This window comes from Loxodonta africana, chromosome 20 (genome assembly GCF_030014295.1).
Source record: "Loxodonta africana isolate mLoxAfr1 chromosome 20, mLoxAfr1.hap2, whole genome shotgun sequence".
NCBI lineage: Eukaryota > Metazoa > Chordata > Mammalia > Proboscidea > Elephantidae > Loxodonta > Loxodonta africana.
The window spans coordinates 59764494-59781515 of NC_087361.1; positions in this window are offsets into that span (position 1 = coordinate 59764494).

Genomic DNA, 17022 nt, shown 5'->3' on the forward strand with positions numbered 1-17022 from the left:
CGATAGCATGCTTGCACCGCAGACTTGGAGATGCTGCCTTAAGTTTATAATTCCCATATCTCCCTGTGTGAAACATTGCTCGGGCAGAGAACCTGTGATAGCACAGTGATGACCTCCTACTTGATGATCCATTTCTGGTACAATGACACATAATGACAACCTTTCTATTACCCTCAAAGGTATTTCATACTACTGACTTCCTCAATAGTATTGGATACTTTCCACTAACTCAGCAGTAGCTAGTCTTTTTACCACTTGCGATTTCAACATCAAAGGCCACAGATGAACGATTTTCTGCCATTTTACTCTAAGGCCTTTTTAGAATCTCTTGCCTATTGAACTTCATAGAGAAGATTTTAAGTTTTTTTTTTCCTAATATTTCATAACTTTTTCTTGTGGCTAACAGAAATAGGCAATTGATTTAATAGTTTAAGGAATCATCACTTAGAGAAAGGGAGATTAGCTGAAAGAGAATATTCTATTTAAATATTTGTGGACTTAAAATCCTTTCACTAGGTACCTAATGTTCTTAATTATTGAGTGCTCTAAAGTAAAGTCATTTATAAAGAAATACCATGGTTCTTTTAAATATTCCATTCATAAATTTATTTAAACAAATTGAACTGTGCTGTTAAGGAGCCCCGGTTGTAAAGTGGTTAAGAGCTTGGCTGCTAACCAGAAGGTCAGTTTGAATCCACCAATGGCTCCTTGGAAACCCTATGGGACAGTTCTGCTCTGTGCTGTAGGGTCACTATGAGTCAGAGTCAACTTGACAGCAAAGAGTTTTTTTTGTTTTTTTTTTTGGTTTATTACCACATAAAGTAAGAAAAATAATAAATGAACAAACAAAAGATTTCAGAGTTTAAACAGTTTCTTTAATATAGTATTAAATTTGAAACTTCAGTGTCTCAGAGAGGGAAGTATATGACATTTCAAGGTGCTCAGCAATAGAGCTGCATACGAGGCAGGCCTTTCCTGGTTTCAGACATGCACTTATGGAGAATACAAAGCATTATAGGGATATCGCCTCTATCATTAAAAGAAAATGAAAAAAAGAGCATGCTTACCTTTTGTGGAAAGCCTTAGGATTAAAACCAGCTGGGATTATGCTGGAGTTGCAAAGATGCTGAATCTTCGTTTCCAGTTCTCCGAAATTTTAACAGTGATTGACAACGTAAAGACAAAGAACACAATGTGTAAATCCAAACTTCATAAAATTATTATTCAATTTGATAAAGAAAAGATGCTTATCAAGTAACCCCTAATCCCTAAATATAAATATCAATGATATACAATAATTACATAATTATTTTTAAATAATTGGGAAATTATGAAAAAAATTAAAAAATAATGCTTCCAATGTTAATATACAGTCATAAAGATTTCACAAAATCAGGCAATGTAAGGTTGCTATGAGTCAGCAACTATCAACATCAACAATACTCATAGAAATACAGCATACTTCTGTGACTTAAAAAATGGATTAAACAAAAAAGTTGAAGTTTCACAGTGTAAAATTTACTTCAGGATTTATGACATTAAACAATTCTGAATGACTAAAACATACATGATTAAAATAAAATATTTAAAAGAATGCCTTTCAGTTTAGTATTTGAGTAAGTAAATTCATTGTGGTTTTAATGTTTGTTAATGTAACTCTTCTGCTCAAATACTTTCATTTATGCACAAAGGCATTGTACATTTTTTTAAGTATTCTTTCTTATGTCTTAAGGTGTATCTTCCTCATCTTTTATGTTTATGTTATGCAAAATGAACATATTTGCATACTATTCATTTTCAAGTATGCAACTCTAAGACCCTACAATTAAGTTTTATATAGGAGAACAGTAAAGGATGGTTGAAAATTTCACCTTCTGAATGATAACTAGTATTTTCTGATTCAGATCAAACTATCATTCTTGATCACTGCCCTCCTGAAAGGCTCAGGGTAACAAAGAAAAGCTATGTTTTATGTTAAATTAACTTTATGGCTGCAATAGAACCTTTCAATCTTGAAAATAATCAAATACCCATTTCCTTTTATTCATAAAGAAGTCTGTGATGTTTATTTTTTCCTTTTTTTCCATCATATGCTATGTGATAACATTCTGGTGGGAGCTTTTTTTGTTGATATTATTAAGATTTTGATGTTAAAAAGAATTCGTAAGAAAACTACTGAAACTAATACAAGAGTTCAGCAGAGTACCAGGATACAAGAGAAACACAAAAATCAGTTGGATTCCTCTATACCAATAAAGAGAACGTCCAAGAGGAAATCACCAAATCCACATCATTTACAATAGCCCCTGAGAAGTTAAAACACTTAGAGATAAATCTAACAAGGTACATAAAAGACCTATGCAAAGAAAACTACAGGACACTACTGCAAGAAACCAAAAGAGACCTATGTAAGCTGAAAAACATACCTTATTCCTGGATAGAAAGACTCAACATTGTAAAAATGTCTCTTCTACCAAAAGTGATCTGTACCCACGTGATCTATAGATGCAATGCAATTCCAATCCAAATTCCAAGGACATTTTTTAATAAGACGGAGAAGCAAATCACCAACTTCACATGGAAGGGAAAGAGGCCCCAGATAAGTAAAGCATTACTGAAAAAGAAGAACAAAATGAGAGGCCTCATAGTACCTGATCACTAGTTTTTTTTTTTTTTTTTTATATCACCACAGTAGTAAAAACAGCCTGGTACTGGTACAACAACAGATACATAGACCAATGAAGCAGAATTGAGAATCCGGGCATAAATCCATCCACATATGAGCAGCTAATATTTGACTAAATTCAGTTAAATGGGGAATAGACAGTCTGTTTAATAAATGGTGCTAGCATAACTGGATATCCATTTGCAAAAAAAATGAGACAAAACCAATACCTCGCACAAGCACAAAAATTAACTCAAGATGGATCAAAGATGTAAATATAAAATCTAAAATGACAAAGATCATGGAAGAAAAAATAGGGACAATGCTAGGAGCCCTAATACATGGCATAAATGGTATATAAAACATTACTAACAATGCACAAAACACCAGACAGAAACTAGATAACTGGGAGCTCCTAAAAATCAAACCACTATGCTCATCCAAAGACTTCACCAAAAGAGTAAAAAGATTATCTACAGGCTGGGAAGAAGTTTTTAGCTATGAGATTTGCGATCAGCATCTGATCTCTAGAATCTACATGATGCTGCAAAAACAACAATAAAAAGACAAAAAAAAAAAAAAACAACTTAAAAATGGACAAAGGATATGAACAGGCACTTCACCAAAGAAGACATTCAGGAAGCTAACAGATACATGAGGAAATGCTCAGGATCATTAGCCATTAGAGAAATGCAGGTCTAAATGACAATGAGATACCATCTCACTCCAATAAGGCTGGTATTAATCTAGAAAACACAAAATAATAAAAGTTGGAGAGGTTGTGGAGAGACTAGATCACTTATACACTGCTGGTGGGAATGTAAAATAGTACAACCACTTTGGAAATCAATTTGGCAGTTCCTTAAAAACTAGAACTACAACTACCATATGATCCAGCAATCTAATTCCTTGGAATTTATCCTAGAGAAATAAGAGCCTTCACACAAACAGGTATATGCACACCTGTGTTCATTGCAGCACTGTTTACAATAGGAAGAATATGGAAGTAACCAAAGTGTCTACCAATGGATAAATGGATAAATAAATTGTGGTATATTCATACAATGCCATGCTATAGAACGATAAAGAACAATGATGAATCCGTGAAACATCTTATTACATGGAGAAATCTGGAAGGCATTATGCTGACTGAAATTAGTCAGTTGCAAAAGAGCAAATATTGTATGAGACCATTGTTATAACAACTCAAATAGTTTAAACACCGAAGAAAATACTCTTTGATTATTATGATGATGGGGAGGGAAGGAGGGAGAGACATATTCACTAATTAGATAGTAGACAAGAGCTATTTTTGGTGAAGGGAAAGACAACACAGTACAGAAGAGGTTAGCACAACTGGACTAAACCAAAAGCAGAGAAGTTTCCAGAATATGCTTTGAAGGCCAGAATAGCAGGAGCCGGTATCTGGGGGCCATGGTTTCAGGGGACATCTAGGTCAATTGGCGTAACAAAATTATTAAAACATTCTGCGTCCCACTTTAGTGAGTGGTGTCTGTGGTCTTAAACGCTAGCAAGCAGCCATCTAAGATGCATCATTTGGTTTCATCCCACCTGGAACAAAGGAGAATGAAGAACACCAAAGGCACAAGTTCATTATGAGCCCAAGAGACAACGCCACATAAACCAGAAACTACAGCCTGAGGCCAGAAGAACTAGATAGTGCCCCGTTACAATCAGTGACTGCCCTGACAGGGAACACAACAGAAAATCCCTGATGGAGCAGGAGAACAGTGGGATGCAGACCTCAAATTCTCATAAAAAGACCAGACGTAATGGCGTGACTGAAGCTAGAAGGATCCCAGAGGGCATGGTCCCCAGACCTTCTGTTAGCCCAATACTGGAACCATTCCCAAAGCCAACTCTTCAGATAGGGATTGGGCTGCACTGTAAGACAGAAAATGATACTGGTGAGGAGTGAGCTTCTTGGCTCAAGTAGACACACGAGACTATGTTGGCAGCTCCTGTCTGGAGGGGAGGTGAGAAGGCAGAGGGGGACAGGAGCTGGCTGAATGGACATGGGGATACAGAGTGGAGAGGAGGAGTGTGCTGTCTCCTTAGGGGGAGAGCAACTAGGAGTACATGGCAAGGTGTATATAAATTTTTGTATGAGAGACTGACCTGATTTTTAAACTTTCACTTAAAGCACAATAAAATTTTTTAATTTTTGTTTATGTACTTATTTATATGATGGATTATATTAATTGTTTTTCTAATGTTGAACGTTCAGTGCATACTTGGTATGAATCCCACTTGGTCATGGTGAATTATCATTATTATTTTTGATACATTGTTGAATTTCATTGGCTAGAATTTTGTTGAGGATTTTTGCTTCTAAGTTCATGAAGGATGTAGGTATGTAATTTTCTTTTCTTTTTTTTGTGGTATCTTTACCCAGGTTTGATATCAGGGTTATTCTGGCTTCATAGAATGAGTTTGGCAGTATTCCATCATTTTCTATGCTCTGAAATGCCTTTAGTAGTAGTGGTGTTAACTCTTCTTTGAAAGTTTGGTAGAATTCTCCAGTGAAGCCATTCGGGCCAGGGCTTTTTTTTTTTTTATTGGGAGTTTTTTAATTACGGTTTCAATCTCTACTTTTGTTATGGGTTTATTTAGTTGTTCTTCCTCTGTGTGTGTTAGTTTAGGTAGATAGTGTGTTTCTAGAAATTCATCCATTTCTTCTAGGTTTTCAAATTTGTTAGAGTACAATTTTTTGTAGTAATCTGGTATGATTCTTTTAATTTCAGTTGAGTCTGTTGTGATATCACCCATCTAACTTCTTATTTGGGTTATTTGCTTCCTCTCTTGATTTTCTTTTGTCAGTTTGGCAGTGGTTTATCAATTTTGTTATTTTTTTTTCAAAGAACCAGCTTCTGGACTTCTTAACTCTTTGAATTGTTTTTCCGTTCTCTATTTCACTTAATTCTGCTCAAATTTTTGTCATTTGCTTTCTTCTGGTGCCTGAGGGTTTCTTTTGTTGCTCCCCTTCTATTTGTTCAAGTTGTAGTGATAAATCTTTGGTTTTGGCCCTTCCTTCTTTTTGTATGTGTGCATTTATTGATATAAATTGATCTCTGAGCACTGCTTTCGCTGTGTCCCAAAGATTCTGATAGGAAGTGTTTTCGCCCTCGTTGGATTTTATGAATTTCTTTATTCCATCCTTAACGTCTTCTATAATCCAGTCATTTTTGAGTAAGGTGTTGTTCAGTTTCCAAGGGTTTCCTTTCTTTTTCCTGCTTTTTCTGTTATTGATTTCTGCTTTTATGGCCTTACGTTCAGAGAAGATGCTTTGTAATATTTCGATGTTTTGGATCCTGCTCAGGCTTGCTTTATGACTTAATATGTAGTCTATTCTAGAGTATGTTCCATGTGTGCTGGAAAAGAAACTTAACTTGGCTGCTGTTCGGTGGAGTGTTCTGTGTATGTCTATGAGGTCAAGTTGGTTGATTGTGGCATTTAGATCTTCTGTGTCTTTATTGAGATTCTTTCTGGATGTTCTATTCTTCACTGAAAGTGATGTGTTAAAGTCTCCTACTTTATTGTGGAGTTGTCTATCTCACTTTTAGTGCTGTTGTTAGAGTTTTTTTTAATGTATCTTGAATCTCTGTTTTTGGGTGCATCAATATTTAATATGGTTATATTATCCTGGCATAATTTCCCTTTCATTATATAGTGTTCTTCCTTATCCTTTGTTGAGGATTTAACTTTAATGTTTATTTTGTTGGAAATTAATATTGCCACTCCTTCTAATTTTTGAGTGTTGTTTACTTGTTGGATGTGGAATACATGGAGAAAGGCAGGCAAGGTGTGTGCTGATGAGATAACATGCTGGAGACCAGATTTAGGTCACCAGACCTAGGGATGACCTCTTGCAGGTATGTGGGAGTGTTTTCTGCCCAGTCCATTTGGGGGAGTTTTTTGGTACCATGCATCAGCAGAAGGACTGGTCGCTAGAGGGGTTCCTGTCTGCCCAGAAGCTATACCTGGCCAGGGTCAGACCCTGGTGTAGCTCCCACAACAACCACCACCAGGCTCTAAGATCATCCAGATGGACTACCTGATAATCTCTGCCCATGGGCAGACAAGACACCGAGAGGCCTTCCCCCTTTTGCCTCTTGGCTCTCTTTCCGGCTCTCCTAGTTGTGGTGTTTTTCAGGGGTACAAGTTAGAGATATTGCAGAACCAACACATACAAAGAGAGACGGAGAGAGAATAAATGCTGAGTGGGGATACCTTGCCTACTGATGTCCTGAATTAAGTGGAAAACAGGTACTTGGCCTGTGCACCCAGTGCTTTGAATGTGTCCTCATCAGGGGCTCTCATCCTCAAAACCTTTCCATCAGTGTGCTGACTTCCTGTGGCCACAGCCAGAAGCGGCAGCTGAGACTCATAGGCCTAAATGAATAACCCTGTGGAAAAGGACAGGTGTGCCATATCTCTCCTACTGGGTCAGTACTTCTGACCAGGCCCCATCAGAGGCTATTCCCACTGCTTCCAGAGGCTGTCCCCATAGTGATGGTAAATAAGCTTTAACCCCGCCCACCCAACAGTCGCCTGACCTACCTGGCCTGCTGACCCTCACCCAGACTTCTGATTTTATAAAGAGTATTGTGGCCTGGGCCCACGTGTAATCATCTGGGATGAAGCACTGGGGCCATTGACTGGGGCAGAAGACAGCCAAGATCAGCCTGAGCCTTGAAATCTAGAGACCCGTGACACTGCTGTCAGCGCTAAATGCTCGCTTCTACACTCAGGTAGTCATAGTGGGTGGAATCAGATTGATGAGAGGACAAATGTCGTTGAAGTACTATCATTCACGGAGGCCTGGGCCAAAGGCCAGCGACGATTCCACATGTTGTGGAGCCCAAGATCCACTCGTACTAGGACCTGGGCTCCGTCGTGTACATACGACACAGCTCATCCATATCCCCACATCCACAATCCACTGGCCTCCTGGAGCCCTAGCTTCCAGGATTTCCAGCCTTGGCTTCTAAGATCTCACACATATGCAGTGTGCCACCGGAGGCTGTGGCCCATCAGATGGCAAAAATATGAAAATGGCTGTTTTCACATGACTGCTTGTTCTGTCTTTGGCTGAGTGGTATGCTGTTGTTCCTAGGTGGATGTGGTATTCATGGAGAAAGGCAGAGTTGGTGTGTGTGTGTAAGGTGTGCTGAGAAGATGACCTGGTGGAGACCTGATTAAGATCTCCATACCCAGGAGAGGCCTCTCGCACATACGTTTCTCTGTTTTCTGCCTAGTCTGCTTGGCATGGTTTTTCAATACACCGTGTTAGTTGTAGGGGTAGTTGTCAGAGGGGCTTCCGTCTGCCTGGAAGCTTCAGCTGGCAGGGTCCACCCCTGGTGTAGCTAAGACATCAATCATGAGACTCTAAGTCCATCCAGTTGGACTACCTGCTATTCCCTGCCCATGGATAGCCAATTGAGCCAGAGGTCTTACACTTTTATCTCTAGTCTCTCCGTCTGGTTCTCCTAGTTGTAATGCTTCTCAGGGGTACAACTTGGAGATGTCACAGAACCAATGCATATATAGAGAGAGAATGAGAGAATAGAAGCTGAGTAGGGATACGTTGCCTACTGATGTCCTGAAGTAAGTGGAAAACAGGTAACTGGCCTGCACTTCCAGGGCCTTGATCTGACCACATTAGGGGTTCCCATCTGCGTAGCCTTTCCCTGGGTGTGCTGAATTCCTGTTGTCACAGCTGAAAGTGGGCACTGAGTCTCATAGGCCCAAATGAAGGGCCCGGTGGAATAGGCCACACGGGCCAGTTCTCTCCTATTCGCTCAGAACTTATGAATCAGCCCCATCAGAAGTCCTGCTCTCTCCTTCCAGAGGCTTATTGATGGTGCTGATAAACAAGCCTTAGCCCCACCCACCCGACATTCACCTGGCCTCATTGGCCTGCCAACAGTCATCGAGATCTCCGAGTTGAAAAAGATTAATGTGGCCAGGGCACATGCGTTATCATCTGGGACGAAGCAGCAAGGCCATTGTCTGGGGCAAGAGATAGCCAGGGTCACCAAGAGCCTCGTTATCTAGAGACCTATGACACTGCTGTCAGTGATATATGGTCATTTCTACACTCAGATAGCCAAGGCAGGAGAAATGAGTGATGATAGGAGAAATGTAGCTGGGGTACAGTTGCTCACTTAGGCTCAGACCAAAGGCCACAGTCGGTTCCAGACGTCGTGGAGCCCAAGAGCCAGTCAGACTAAGGCCTATGGCTGCCTTCTATACGTGGGACAAAGGTCATCCATATCCCCACATCCACAATCCATTGGCCTCCTTGGGCCGTAGCTTCCAGGATTTCCGTCCTTGGCTTCTGAGACCTCACACATATGTAGTGTGCCACCAGAGGCTGTGGACCAGGAAAAATTTGAAAATAGTTCTTTCACATGACTTTGTTGGTCCTGCCTTTGGCTGAGTGTCATGCCATTAATAGTTGCATGTGGTTTTTTTTTTTTTTCCCCCTGGGAAAAGGCAGATTTTTATTTGTGCAGGCCAGGTGTGTGCTGACAAGATGACATGCAGAGACCAGACTGGGATCTCCAGACCAAGCAGTGGCCTCACGCAGGTATGTGTGAATGTTTTCTGCCCAGTCCACATGGTGGGATTTTTTGATACAATCTATCAGAAGTAGTTGTCCCGAATGGGCTCCTGTCTGCCCACAAGGTACACGTGGCCTGGGACCGCACCTGGTATAGCTCCCCCATCAATCACCAGTCTCTGAGGACACCAAGATGGACTACTTGCTATTCTCTGCCCATGGAAATCGGTAAAGCCAGAGGCTTTCCCCCTTTCATCTCCCATTTCTTCCTGCTACCTTAGTTGTGATGGTTCTCAGGAGCACAATTAAGAGATGCCGTCCAACTGACTGATAAGACGGAGACAGAGAGAGACACTAGATGTTGAGTGGGGACACCTTTCCTACTGATGTTTCCAAGTAAGTTGTAAACAGGTACTGACCCACTCTCCCAGTGGCTTGAACCTGTCCACATCGGGGAATCCCATCAGCAAAGCCTTTCCCTGGGTGTGCTGAATTCCTGTGGCCATAGCCAGAAGTGACCTCTGAGTATCATGGGCAAAATAAAGGGCCCTGTGGAATCAGCCAGGTGGGCCAGATCTCTCCTATTGGCTCAATACTTTGACCCAGCCCACCAGAATCTCTACCCACTGCTCCTGGAGACTGTCACCATGGTAATGGTAAACAAGCCTTAGTGCCACCCACCAGACCTTTACCTTGCTTACCTTGCCTGCTGACCCCCACTCAGATCTCTGGGTTGATAGAGAAAAATGTCCACCAGGGCCCACATGTCATCATCTGGGATGAAGCATTGTGGCCATTGCCTGGGGCAGAAGACAGACAAGGTCAACCTGAGCCTGGACATATACAGGCCTGAGACACTCCTATAAGCGCTAAATGTTGACTTCTGCACTAAGATTGCCGCTAGAGGTGGAATCAGAGTCACAGCAGGAGAAATGTAGCTAGAGTGCACACACAGAGAGATGGACCAAGGCTAGGGAGAGTGCCAGGCGTCTTGGAGTTCAAGAACAAGACAGTCTAGGGTGCAAGGCTCCCTCCTGTACGTGGAAATATTTGATCCATATCCCCACATCCACAAACCACTGGCCTCCTGGGGCCCTGACTTCCAGGATTTGGGCCTTCGCATCTGAGACTTGACACATGCAGTATGCCCCTGGAGCCACAGACCACAGACAGCAAACATGTGAAAACGGCTGTTAACTTGACCTTGCAGGCACTGACTTTGGCTGAGTGGCATGCTGTGGTTCCTAGTTAGATAAGGCGTTCATGGAGAAAGGCAGATTTTGTGTGTGCAGACAAAGTGTGTGCTGACAAGATGACTTGGCGGAGACCAGATTGGGATACCCAGACCCAGGAGAGGCCTCTTGCAGGTAAGTGTAAATGTTTCCTGCCCAGTCCACCGGGCTGGGATTTTCAGTACAATCTTTGGGCGCAAGTAGTATTCACCGTAGAGTCTCCTGTCTGCCCACAAGCTCCAGCTGGCCAGGGCCCAGCCCTGGTGTAGCTCCCCAGTCAATCTCCATTCCTCAAGGCCATCCAGATGGACTACTTACTGTTCTCTGCCCATGGGCAACCAATGCAACTAGAGGCTTTCCCCCTTTCATCTCTAGTCTCTCCCTCCAGCTCTCATAGTACTCTCAGGAGTACAGTTAAGAGATACCACACCACTGACAGAGAGAGACAATAGACACTGAGCAGGGATACCTTGCCTACTGATGCCTTAAAGTGGTAAAGTAGGTACATGACCCGTTCTACCAGTGTCTCGAACCTGTCCACATCAGGCAGTCCCATCCACAAAGGCTTTCCCTGGGTGTGCTGAATGCCTGAGGCCCCAGCCACAAGTGGCCACGGAATGTCATAGGCCAGAATGTAGGGCCTTGTGGAATCTAGCAGATGGGCCAGATCTCTCCTATTGTCTCAGTAGTTATAATCTGGCCCATCAATATCTCTGCCCATTGGTTCCAGTGGATGTCTCCATGGTAACAGTAAACAGTAAACAAACTTTAGCCCTGCCCACCTGATAGTCACCTGGACTTCGTGGCCTGCTAACCCTCACCCAGACCTCTGTGTTGATAGAGAATAATATCCTCCATGTTCCCCGTGTCATCACCTGGGATGAAGTACTGGGGCTGTTGTCTGGACAGAAGACAGCCAAGGTCAGCTTGAGCCTAGATATATGTAGAGAGAGACCTGTGACATTGCTAGCAGTGTAAATGGTGAAATCCACAGTCAAAGATAGCCACTGGAGGTGGAATCAGACTGATGGCAGGAGAAATGTAGCTGGAGTGCTAACACCCTCGGAGCCACAGGCCAAAGGCCAGGGAAAGTGCCAGACATCATGGAGACCAAGAGCGAGGCAGTCTTGGGAACCAGGTTCCCTCCTGTATGTGACAAATAGGTAGGTAATCCGTAGATCCACTTCCACAAATGACTGGCCTCCCAGAGCCGTGCCTCACAGGATTTCAGCTTTGGCTTTTGAGACCTAACACATATGTAGTATGCCACTGGAAGCCGTGGACCAGCAGATGGGAAAAATGTGAAAACAGCTGTTTCACTTGACTTTGTTAGCAATGCCTTTGACTGAGTGACATGCTGTGGTTCCTAGTGGATAAAACCTTCATGGAGAAAGGCAAGTTTCATGTGTTCAGGCAAGGTGTGTGCTGACATGATGACTTGGTAGAAAACAGATTGGGATCTCCAGACTCAGAAGAGGCCTCTCGCAGGTATGTATGAATGTTTTCTGCCCAGTCCCGTTGGCCGGGATTTTCAGTACAATCTATGGGTGCGAGTAGTTTTTGCCGAAGGGCTCCTGTCTGCCCTCAACCTCCACCTGGCCAGGGTCCACTCCTGGTGTAGCTCCCCCATCAATCACCAGTCTCTAAGGCCATCCAGATGGATTACTTCCTATTCTCTTTCTATGGGCAACCAATACAGCCAGAGGATTTCCCCACCCATCTCTAGTCTCTCCCTCTGGCTCTGGTAGTTGTGATGGTTCTCAGGTGTGCAATGAAGAAGTGCCACACAACTGACACATACAGAGACAGAGAGAGACAACAGATGTTGAGTGGGGATACCTTGCCTACTGATGTCTTCAAGTAAGTGGAAAACAGGTACCTGGCACGCTCTCCCAGAGCCTTGAACCAATCTCCATCAGAGACTCCCATCTGCAAAGCCTTTCCCTGGGTGTGCTGAATTCCTGTGGCCACAGCCAGAAGTGGCCGCTGAGTGTCATAGGCCAAAATAAAGTGCCCTGTGGAATCAGCCAAGTAGGCCAAATCTCTCCTATTGGCTCAGTACTTAAAACGTGGCCTGTCAGCGTCTCTGCTGACTGCTTCCAGAAGCTGTCTCCATGGTAACAATAAACATGCCTTAGCCCCACCCACTGGGCATTCACCTGGCCTGTGTGGCCTGCTGACCCTCACCCAGACCTCTGTGTTGATAGAGAATAAAGTCTGCTGGGGCCCACATGTGATCATCTGTGATGAAGCCTTGGGGCCCTTGCCTGGGGCAGAAGACAGCCAAGATCAGCCTGGGTCTTGATATTTAGAGACCTGTGACACTGCTATCAGTGCTAAATGGTGACTTCCACACTCAGCTAGACCCTGCGGGCAGAATCGGAGAAACGGCAGGAGAAATGTAGCTAGAGTGCACACACTCACGAAGCCACAGGCCAAAGGCCAGGAGTGGTGCCAGGCATCGTGGAGGCCAAATGTGAGCCTGTCTAGGACCCAAGTCTCCCTCCTATATGTGAGAAATAGGCAATCCGTATCCCCACATCCAGAAACCACTGGCCTCCCGGGGCCCTGACTTCCAGGATTTGGGTCTTGGCTTCTGAGACCTGACACATATGCAATGTGCCACCAGAGGCCATGGACCAGCAGACGGCAAAAATGTGAAAAGGGCTACTTCACTTGACTTTGTAGGCACTGCCTTTGGTTGAGTGGCATGCTGTGGTTCCTAGTTGGGTAAGGCCTTCATGGAGAAAGGCTGATTTTTTTGTGGGGGAAAGGTGTGCTGAGAAATGAAATGGTAGAAACCAGATTGGGCTCTCCAGACCCAGGAGAGGCCTTGCAGCTATGTGTGAATGTTTTCTGCCTGGTCCACGTGGTGGGGTTTTTCAGTGCAAACTATCAGCGGAAGTAGTAGTTGGTGGAGGGGCTCCTGTATGGCCACAGGCTCTGCCTGGCCAGGGTCTACCCCTGGCGTAGCTCCCCCATCAATCATCAGTCTCTAAGTCCATCCAGATGGCCTAATTGCTATTCTCTGCCCATGGACAACCAGTTCAGCCAGAGGCTTTTCCGCTTTCATCTGTAGCCTCTCCTCTTGCTCCAGTGGTTGTGATGGTTCTCAGGAGTACAATTAAGAGATGCTGCACAACTGACACATACAGAGAGATACAGAGAGAGATGGTAGATGTTGAGTGGGGATTCCTTGCCTACTGATGTCCTGAAGTAAGTGGAAACCAGGTATCTGACCTGCTCTTCCGGTGCCTTGAACCTGTCCACATGAGGAACTCCCAGCCTTCACTAGGCGTGCTGAATTCTTGTGGCCACAGCCAGAAGTGACCGCTTAGTGTCATAGGTCAAAATGAAGGGCCCTGTGTAATTGGCCAAGTGGGCTAGATCTCTCGTATTGTCTCAGTACCTATGACCCGGCCCTTCAGAAGCTCTGCCCACTGCTCCTGGAGGCTGTCTCCATGGTAATGGTAAACAAGCCTTAGCCCACCCAGCATTCACCTGCCCTACCTGGCCCGCTGACCCTTACTCAGACCTCCACATTGATAGAGAATAATGTCCGTCACAGCCGATATGTCATCATCTGGGAGGAAGCATTGGAGCTGTTGCTTAGGGCAAAAGATAGCCAAGGTCAGCCTAAGCCTCGATATATAGTGTCCTGTGACACTGCTAAAAAAAACACTAGTACCACTGCTAAATGGTGACTTCCACACGCAGATAGCTTCTAGAGGCAGAATCAGAGTGATGACAGGAGAAATGTACCTAAAAAAGGCATGGGCCAAAGGCCAGGGATGGTGCCAGATGTCGTGGAGTCCATGAGAAAGCCAGTCTAGGGCCCAAGGTTCCCTCCTGTACTTGAGAAATAGGAAATCCCTATCCCACATCCACAAACTGCTGGCCTAAGGCCAGAGTTCATGCCAGGCATTTCACATAACTATGTCAGTCCCCCGTTTGGCTGACTGGCACTGTTTGAGTCTCACTTGGAAGTGCTCCTTAGGCATAAAATCAGAGTTTATAGGTACAGGCCAAGTGCCTGCTGAGAATATGAAATGTTGGAGACCAGATTGGTATATCCAGAACCAGGAGAGGCTTCTCACAGGTATGTGTGTATGCTTTCTGCCTAGTCCACTAGGAGAGTTTCTGGATACAAAATATGAGCTGAAAGGAGCAGTCAGTGGATGGTATCCTGTCTTCACACAAGCTAAACCTGACCAGGGTCCACCACTGTTAAAGCTCCCTCATCAGGCGAAACCCTGAAGAGCACCCTGACAGGCTGCGTGCTCTTCTCTGCGTATGGGCAACCTATATCACCAGAGGCTTACCCTGTTCCATCTCAGGCTCTTTGTACTGATGTTCTAATTATGATGTTTCTCAGGAGTACAATGAAGAGCTGTTGCAGAATTGACACAGACACACAGAGACCGAGATAGAGACTAGATGCTGAATGGGGATACCTTGCCTACTGATGTCCTCCAGTAAGTAGAAAAGAGATGCCCTGGCCTGCTCACCCAGTGCCTTGAACCTGTGCCCATCAGGGGCTCTGCTCTGCAAAGTCTTTCCCTGAATGTGCTAAATTCCTGTGGCCATAGCCCAAAGTGGCCTCTGAGTCTCATAGGCTAAAGTGAAGGCCCAGGGTTATCAGCCAGGCAGGGCAGATCTCTCCTATTTGCTCAATACATCTGACCTGGTCCCATCAGAAGCTCTACCCAGTGCTTCCAGAGGCTGGCTGTATGGTGACTATAAACAAGGCTTAGCCCCACTCACCCAGCATTCACCTGGGTTACTTGGCCTGCTGACTCTCATCAGGTCCTATGACTTGATAGGGAGTAAAGTCTGCCAGGGTGCAAGTGTCATCATCATGGTCCTGAAGCATTGTGGCCATTGCCTTGAGTAGAAGACAGCCAAGGCCAGCCTGAGCCTCGAAATCTAGGGTCCTGTGACACTGCTGTCAGTTCCACACTCACACAGCTGATGGAAGTAGAATCAGTGTGATAGGAGGAGAAATATAGCTGGAGTGCACACATTCACGGAGGCATGGGCCAATGGCCAGTGTCAGTGCCAGGTGTCGTGAAGCCCCAGGACCAACCAGATTGGAGCCCAAGACTCTCTCCCGCGCTTGGAACAATGGTCACCAATATCTACACAGCCATAGTCCACAGGCCTCCATGGGCCCTGGTTGCCAGGATTTCCAGTCCTGGCTTCCAGAAGCATCTCCGTGGTGATGGTAAACAAGCCTTAGTATCACCCACCCAACATTCACCTGGGGTCCCTGCCCTGCTGAGCCCCACCCAGACCCCTGAGTTGATAAGGAAGAAAGGCTGCCAGGGCATGCGTGTCATCATCGGGGCCTTGAAGCACTGGGACCATTGTCTGGGGCAGAAGACAGCCAAGGCTAGCCTGAGCCTGGAAATCTAGAGACGTGTGACACTGTTGTCAGTTTCACACTCAAACAGCCGATAGAGGTGGAATCAGAGTGATGGGAGGAGAAATGTAGCTGGAGTGCACACATTCACAGAGGCATGGGCCAACGGCCAGTGTCAGTACCAGGCAGCACAAAACCCCAGTGCCAGCCAGACTGGGGCCCAAGGCCCCTCCTGCACCTGGGACACTGGTCAAAAATATCCCCAAATCCACACTCCACAGGCCTCCAGGGGTCCTGGCTTCCAGGGTTTCCAACCCTGGCCTTCAGGATCCCACGCATACCCAGGGTGCAATGGGAGGCTGAGGTCCAAGAGACAGTAAAAATATGCAAATGGTTGTTTTGCTTGACTATGCCGGTCCTATCTTTGCCTGAGTGGCATGCTTTGCATCTGAGTTCAATGTGGTATTCATGAAGAAATGTCGAGTTTACGCACGCAGGACATGTGCCTGCTGAAAAGATGAAATGATGCAGACCAGATTAGCATTTCCAGACGCAAGAGAGGCCTTTCGCAGGTATGTGTGAATGTTTTCTGCCCAGTCCATTGGGAGAGTTTTTGGATACAGATTGTCAGCTGAAGAAGCAGTCAGCAAATGGCCTGCCATCCTCACGCAAACTCAACATGGACAGGTTCCACCCCTGTTGTTGCTCCCTTATCAAGCACCAGCCCTGAAGACCGCCCAGGTGGGCTACCTGTTACTTTCTGCTGTTGGCTACCAATACTGCCAGAGGCCTACCCTCTTCCACCTCTGGGCTCACTATTCTGATGTCCTAGTTGTGATGTTTCTCACTAGTACAATGAAGAGATGTTGCAGAACCCACACAAAAAAAGAGACCAAGAGAGAGACTAGATGCTGAGTGTGGATACCTTGACTGCTGATGTCCTCAAGTAAGTGGACAAGGGGTACTTGGTCTGCTCTCCTGGCGCCTTGTACCTCTGCCTATCAGGGGCACCCTCTGTGAAGCCTTTTCATGGGTGTGCTGAGTTATTCCTGTGGCCACAGCTAGAGGATGCCACTGAGTCGCATAGGCCAAAACGAAGGGCCCAGGGGAATCTGCCAGGTGGGCCAGATCCCTCCTATTGGCCAATACTTCTGACCCTTTCCCATCAGAAGCTTCA